The sequence below is a fragment of the Pinus tabuliformis genome, chromosome 9 (assembly GCF_031772625.1).
Source record: "Pinus tabuliformis cultivar Carrire ecotype Pingquan chromosome 9, CPIR1, whole genome shotgun sequence".
Classification (NCBI taxonomy): domain Eukaryota; kingdom Viridiplantae; phylum Streptophyta; class Pinopsida; order Pinales; family Pinaceae; genus Pinus; species Pinus tabuliformis.
This window is the reverse complement of record NC_142307.1, coordinates 1912160326-1912168091: the sequence shown is the minus strand read 5'-3', so window position 1 is coordinate 1912168091 and position 7766 is coordinate 1912160326.

Genomic DNA, 7766 nt, shown 5'->3' with positions numbered 1-7766 from the left:
GCGAATTCTGAATGCCTTCAACCTGCTCAACGAACAACAACTGGGATCTATTGGGCAGCAGCAAAACCTAAACACGGAGCCGAAGGGCTGGAAGCGTCCGCCGGAAGGGTTTTTAAAGCTAAACTTTGACGGTGCCTCGAGAGGCAATCCCGGCCAAGCAGGCATTGGAGGAATCATCCGAAACCATGAAGGAGAAATACTTTACATCTACAGCAAAGCTCTTGGGGAAGGCACAAATAATGAAATGGAATTTGCAGCTCTGGAAAAAGGGCTAAGAATCCTCCAAATTAACCAAACAAGCAAAGCAGTAATTGAGGGAGATTCAGAGGTAGCCATTAATGTGGCCAGGAAAATCCATGGAGGAACGCCAGCCAACAGAGTCACAAAACATTGGCGATTGTCCAAGGTCACAGACAACATTGCCAAGCTGATAGGAGCAATGAAAGGCCTCATCTTTCAGGCGGTAAGGCGAAATGCCAATGCGGTTGCTGACCACTTGGCAAATCATGGGATTGAACACCCCAACGAAATATGGGACAGCTGTTGGCAGCAGGTTGACAACTAGCAATTAAGGGGAAAATGCATCCAACTCTCACGGTTAGATATGGTGACGGCAGAGGAGTCCGACCGGAGGGTCGAATAGCCCAATGCCATAATTGCATGAACAGGCTGACTAGGCGCATTCCTTTAATTTCCAGCAGGATGCGAAGGACACACAGGATGAGGGCAACCATGACAGAAGCAGGTGACAAAGATTTGTGCAGGGTCACAATCTGTGGTGATATGAGCCGCCGAAACATTATAAGGAAAAGGGACACTTGGCACAATTTGGAGCAAGCAGGGCGCGGTGACCGTAGACGGATTCAATTATTCCACAACCCAACCAAAACTCCATCACACAGCAATTATGGTGATCTGACGTGCAAGTTGCACAAAGTTAATCGATCACACACCGGAAATCTCCCCGAAATTTGTTATTTAACCACTCTCAATTGCCAAACGATAAACATTTTCTCAGTGTGTAGCAAAACTATTCCTCCTCACTCTGCAAACGGTGCTCAGGATAAAGCTAGGCAAGATAGAAACACCATGGCTGGGGAGAGCAGCCGCAACAAATCCGCCAACAATGATCTACAACAAGCAAGAGAGATGTTTGAGAGGCGAACCTCGCAACGGAACAAGCGCAAAATCATTGACTTAGAAGCCACTGTCCAGGATGAGGAAAGCAAGCTCTCTGATCAGCAAATCGGGAAAGAAGTCGACTGGCTCCAGGACCCTGGAACTCCCAGCACTCGAGCCACTCAGTTCGTAAGAACTCAAGCGGAAAGTTGGCGCATGAAGACCCTCCTCGCAAAAGCTATGGACGTCCAAGGTGAACAGGCAGAGCAGCTGCGTAAGCTTAAGCAATGTGCAGAAACTATGTCGCATGACCACATGGTGGTGGTGGAAAGTAGCGAATTCAAATTAAGCGCGATTCACCAACAAGTCAATACCATGGATAAGAAACTCACTGTGCTGATCAAGCTTCTAAAACAAACCATTGGGCAAGACAACAAGCCCTCCGACATGCAGAAGGGTGAACCGTCAGGAGACCAACAGGGCAACTCGCCCAGGCCAGGGCAGATCTACATGTCAAGATGTAATCCGGTCATGGAAATGTTCAAGTGCCTCTAACTTTACAGTCCACCAGGCCCCTTGTCCACAACGGCCTTCTTTTGCCTCGAGGCTTGCCACCCCTTCTTTCCTCCTCTCAGCGGGTTTTTATGTCTTTTGTCCAGGTTTCCTCTCTCTTTGTCTGTTGTCCACTCTTGTTAATCGCCACCCTGCGTGGTGTGCCTGTTCTCAGTTTACTGTTATTATGTCTTTTCTAGTCATCAGTCAATCTGTTCTCTTCTGGTATCATGGGGTAAGGCCTGCAGCTTAACGGCCAGTAATCTGCTTCAGCAGAAGTTTTGTACTATATTTTGTTTTTTGTTAATATCAAAGCTTACTTACAAAAAAAAACATTAAACCCAATGGAATAATGATGATGATGATGATGATGATGATGGTTAACGTCCACTGAGACCAAATTGGTCTATCGGACCTATACTTTCTTAATTTCTAATTGTCTGGCTCCTTGTCTTTCTTGGCGAGATTGGTGATGTAGCTTTCTTTTTCTTCTCTATAGTCTTCCAACTTTCTTTATCTTGTATCTCCTTCATCTCTTCTGGTTCTTGGGACATTGGTGTCTTAGCTTCGCGATCTATTGTGTTCGTCCTTTTGGAGATAGTCGGAGAAGAAGTTTGGTCTAGGAGATCTGTTTTGCTGTTAAATGAAGATTTATTTTCCGTGTTATTCGAAACCGCATAACTGTCGATGCTTGAGGGGTTGTTAAGTTCACCTTTTTGTTGTTGGGCGGGGCTTTCCCCCTACTCGTCTTGAGAATTGTTTCTATCTTGCCCGATTGCTTGTGATTCAGAGTTTTCTCGAGAGTATTCTTCTTGGATGACAGTGTAGTGTTCTTTTTGTGCTCCTTCCCACCATGTAGATCTGTGGTGATTTTTTCTAGCAGAATTTTTCTGGGAAGCTTTTGGGCAATTTTTGGCAAGGTGGCCTGTCTCAAAGCAAGATCGACATCTGAAGAGGACACTTTCATAATCGAGTTTCTGGTTCCACACATAGTCTTTACTTGTTAGGTGTATTTCAGCTGGGAATCTGGCGCTGAAGTCCATTTCCACACATATGCGTGCATATGTGGTTCTGACATATTCCTCTGTTTCTGGGCACCTGCAATAAAATTTCCCAATTGCATTTCCAATGGCTTCTAGTGAAGAGAGATTCCAGAGATGCAAGGGTAGGTTTGGAAATCTCACCCAAACTGGTGCTGAGGTTATGACTGCTATTGAGGGATCGAATGATGGGTACCATGGCCTCAAGAATAGGCCTGATTTATCCCAAAACCAAGGGCCAGAATCTAGAATACATTGTCTGCTTTCACGGTTTTCAAAATCTACTATAAAGAAACCCCTAGCACAGGGGTAGATATTAATTGCATCAGGAATTAGAGGCTTCCATACCTCTGAGATCCAGCTGTGGAGAGCTGTCAGCTGCGGCCAAAAACCATTGAATCGGCATACTAGGGCACTTTCAGAGAACTTCAAAGCCTCATCGAGTGAAGCCTGGACTAGCTGGATAGTGGGAGCTGGGGCTTCACTGACAATATGGGCAGGAGCTTGCCCAGAGGCAGACAGAGAGCCAGCAGCTATTTTCGCGAAGCTGGGAGCCATCTAGAAAATGTTCTCCTTATCAAACGAAGTAACTTTGACTCTACGGAATTAGGGTTTGCCGTAGGGTTGAAGCATACACGAAAGTTCTTAATCTGCGGACGTTCTGAATCTCCGAGCTTCTGGCGAATCGATTCTGTTAAGGGCCGCAGATCCTAGCCTTCAATACACTGTCAAAAAAGCGAGAGTGAGCCGCAGATCTAGAGTCTTTGCCGCAGATGTCAGATCTAGACGAGCCGCAGAGCCGAAGATATCTGCTCAAACCGCAGAGCCAAAGAAATTCTGGGCCGCAGATCGAAAAATAATATAGTTCAAACCGCAGAGCCGAAGAAATTCTGGGCCGCAGATGGAAAAATAATATAGTTTCACCGTGATGGAAAATAATATAGTTTCACCGTGAGCCGCAGATGGAAAATAATATAGTTTCACCGTGAGCCGCGGATGGAAAATAATATAGTTTCACCGCAGATCTAGACGAAGACGAGCCGCAGAGCCGCAGATCTAGCCGAAGACTAGCCGCAGAGCCGCAGATCTAGCCGCAGAGCCGAAGATATCTGCTCAAACCGCAGAGCCGAATATTAAGACCTAGGAATATGAACCCTTAGATTAATAATCCTAAGGGAATAATAAACCCAAAAAAATAATATTAAACCCTAGGAATATGAACCCTTAGATTAATCAACCTAAGGGATTGATATTATAAACCAAAGGGATTAATACTAATACCCTAAGGGATTATGAACCCAACATAGTAATATTAAACCCAAGGGATTAATATTATAAACCCTAAAATAAATATTATAAACTTTAAAATAAACATTGTTGATTTTCATATTGAGACAATCAATTTTCACAATGCGATGTTGGACCATGCTTGACTATGAATGAATTTCATACAGAGACAATCTTTGTCACAATGTGACGTTAGACCATAGTTTATTTTCATATTGAAACAATATTTGTCACAATGCAACATTGGACCATGTTTGACCATGGTTGGTCATTATTGATCATGGTTAACCATGATTGATATTGTAAACCCAAGGGATTATAAATTCAAGGGAATAACCCAAGGAAATAATATAAACCAAAAGTATCTAAACCCTAAGATAAATATTATAAAACCTAAAACAAACATGGTTGACCATGATTGATTTTCACTTTGAGACAATTTTGTCACAATGTAACAATGGACCATGCTCGACCATGATTGATATTATAAATCCAAGGGAATAATAAACTCAAGGGATTTATACTAAAACCCCAAGGGATTACGATCCCAAGGGAATAATATTAAACTCAAAAGATTAATATTATAAACCCAAGGTATATAAAGCCAAAGATAAATATTATAAACACTAAAATAAACATGGTTGACCATGGTTCACCATGATTTATTTTATAAAATATTTTTTACCATGGTTGGCCATCGTTGATCATGATTAACCATAGCTGATGATGGTTGGCCAGGATTGACCATGGTTGACTATAATGGATATTATAAACCCAAGGAATAAATACTAAAAACCCAAGGGATTAAAAACCAAAGGAAAAAATATTAAACCCAAGGGAATAATATAAACCCTCAGAAAAATATCATAACCCTTAAATAAACATGACTGGAAATGGTTGACCATGGTTGATTTTCATATTGAGACAAGCTTTGTCAGAATGTGACATTGGACCGTGCTCGACCATCGTTGAACCCTTGGATTGTCACAATGCAATATTGGACCATGGTTGATAATGATTGATTTTCATATCAAGACAATATTTGCCACAATGCAAAGTTGGACCATGGTTGATTTTGATACTGAGACAATCTTTGTCACAATGCGACGTTGGACCATCATTGACCATGATTTATTTTATAAAACATGGTTGACCATGGTTGACCAGGATTGACCACAAATTTCCATTGTTTACCCTGATTATTATTATAAACCCAATGCGACATTGGATCATGGTTGATTTTCATATTGAGACAATCTTTGTCATAATGCAATATTGGACCATGGCATGGCTGACCATGGTTGATTTTCATATTGAGATAATCTTTGACACAGTGTGATGTTGGAACATGGTTGACCATAATTGACCATGGTTTACCATGGTTGACCATGATTGTCCATGGATTGACCATGATTGATATTATAAACCCAAGCAATTAATAGTAAAAACCCAAGGGAATAATATTAAACCCTAGGTATATGAACCCTTATATTAATAAACCTAAGGGAATCATAAACCCATGGGAATAACATTAAACCCTAGGAATATGAACCCTTAATTAATAATCCTAAGGGATTGATATTATAAACCCAAGGGATTAATACTAAGATCCTATGGGATAATGAACCCAACAAAATAATATCAAACTGAGAGGATTAATATTATAAACCCAAGGTATTTAAACCCTAATATAAATATTATAAACCCTAAAATAAACATGGTTGATTGTGGTTGATTTTAATATTGAAACAATCATTGTCACAATGCGATGTTGGACCATGCTTAACCATGAATGATTTTCATATGGAGACAACTTTTGTCATAATGCAATGTTGGACCATAGATGAGCATGGTTGATTTTCATATTGAAATAATATTTGTCACAATGCAACGTTGAACCATGGTTGACCATGATTGACCATGATTGATTATGGTTGACCATGATTGATCATGGTTAACCATGACTGATATTATAAACCCAAGGGATTATAAAATTAAGGGAATAATATCAACTAAAGGTATACAAAACTTAAGATAATTATTATAAACCCTAAAATAAACATTGTAGACCATGGTTGACCATGGATGATTTTCACATTGAGAGAATTTTTGTCACAATGTGACGTTGGACCATGCTTGACGATGGTTGAAGCCTTAGATTAATAAACCCAAGGGATTGATATTATAAACCCGAGGGAATAATAAATCCATTTGATTAATAGTGAAACCACAAGGGATTATGAACCTGAGCGACTAATATTATAAACCCAAGATATATAAAGCTAACGATACATATTATAAATACTAAAATAAACATGGTTGGCCTGGTTGAGCATGATTGATTCTATAAAATATGGTTGACGATGGTTGGCAATATTTGACCATGATTGACCATGGTTGATGATGGTTGACCATGGTTGACCATAGTTGACCATGATTTATATTAGAAACTCAAGTAAATGAACCCAAGGGATAAATACTAAAAACCCAAGGGATTGTAAACCTAAGGGAAAAATATTAAGCCAAAAGGAATAATATAAACCCTGAGATATATATTATGAGCCCTTAGATAAACATGTTTGACCATGGTTTATTTTCATATTGATACAATATTTGTCACAATGCAACGTTGGACCATGCTCAACCATGGTTGAACCCTTTGATTAATAAACCCTTAGATTGGCGCAATGAAACATTACACCATAGTTGACCATGGTTGACCATGATTGATTTTCATATCGATACAATTTTTGTCAGAATACGACATTGGACCATGGTTGACCATGGTTGATTTTCATATTAAGACAATTTTTGACATAATACGATGTTGGACCATGGCTGACCATGGTTGACCATGATTGACCATGGTTGACAATGGTTAACCATGATTGTCCATGGATGACAATGATTTATATTATTAACCCAAGTGAATAACAAACCCAAGGGATTAATACTAAAACCAAGGGGATTTTAACCCAAGGGAGAAATATTAAACCCTAGAATATGAACCCTTAGATTAATAAACCCAATGGATTGATACTATAAACCCAAGGGAATAATAAAGCCCAAGGGATTAATACTAAAACCACAAGGGATTATGAACATGATAGAATAATATTAATCCCAAAGGATTAATATTATAAACCGAAGGTATATAAACCATAATTTAAACCCTAAAATAATCTTTGTCACAATGCTAGGATGGACCATTGTTGCCCATGATTTATTTTGATAAACCATAGTTGATGTATTAATATAAGGGTTTATAATAGTAATGTTATGGTTTATTAGTCACTTGAGTTTATTAGTCCTTTGGGTTTAAAATATCAATCCCTTGGATTTATTAATCTAGGGGCTCATATTGCCATAATTTAATATTAATCCTAGGGTTTAATGTTATCCACTTGGGTTTATAATATTAATCCTAAGGTTTATCAAATTAATCTTAGGGTTTTATGTTTATTTTAGGGTTTATTGGTAGTGTTATAACCCCAAGGGATTAATATTATAAACCCAAGGTATATAAAGCCAAAGTTAAATATTATAAAAAATAAAATAAACATCGTTGACCATTATTGACCATGATTGATTTTATAAAAAATGGTTGACCATCGTTGATATTATAAACCCAAGGGATAAATACTGAAAACCCAAGGGATTGTAAATTGAAGGGAAAAGTATTAAATCCAAGGGAATAATATAAACCCTAAGATAAATATTATAAACCCTTAAATAAACATGATTGATCATGGTTAACCATGGTTGATT